Source organism: Penaeus monodon, chromosome 19 (genome assembly GCF_015228065.2).
Source record: "Penaeus monodon isolate SGIC_2016 chromosome 19, NSTDA_Pmon_1, whole genome shotgun sequence".
In the NCBI taxonomy this organism is placed as follows: Eukaryota; Metazoa; Arthropoda; class Malacostraca; order Decapoda; family Penaeidae; genus Penaeus; species Penaeus monodon.
The window spans coordinates 7,659,221-7,659,426 of record NC_051404.1 but is presented as its reverse complement, the minus strand read 5'-3'; positions in this window follow the sequence as shown (position 1 = coordinate 7,659,426).

The window sequence follows — 206 nt, the reverse complement described above, 5'->3', positions numbered from 1 at the left end:
GCATAGAGTTTAAAGAAATAGATAGGGAGGAAAAAGTGAGGTTGAAACCGTGACCGAAAGACCGATTTTGTTCGCCCTTTTTACACGGTTTAGCGACGAGGAGCACAGCTCAGGCACGGCATTGGGAGAACAGATGTCTGTCACGAGGGACTGAGTGCCAGCCTTGGGTAATGCGTAACACCTGCCACACCTGTCAGCTGATCTCG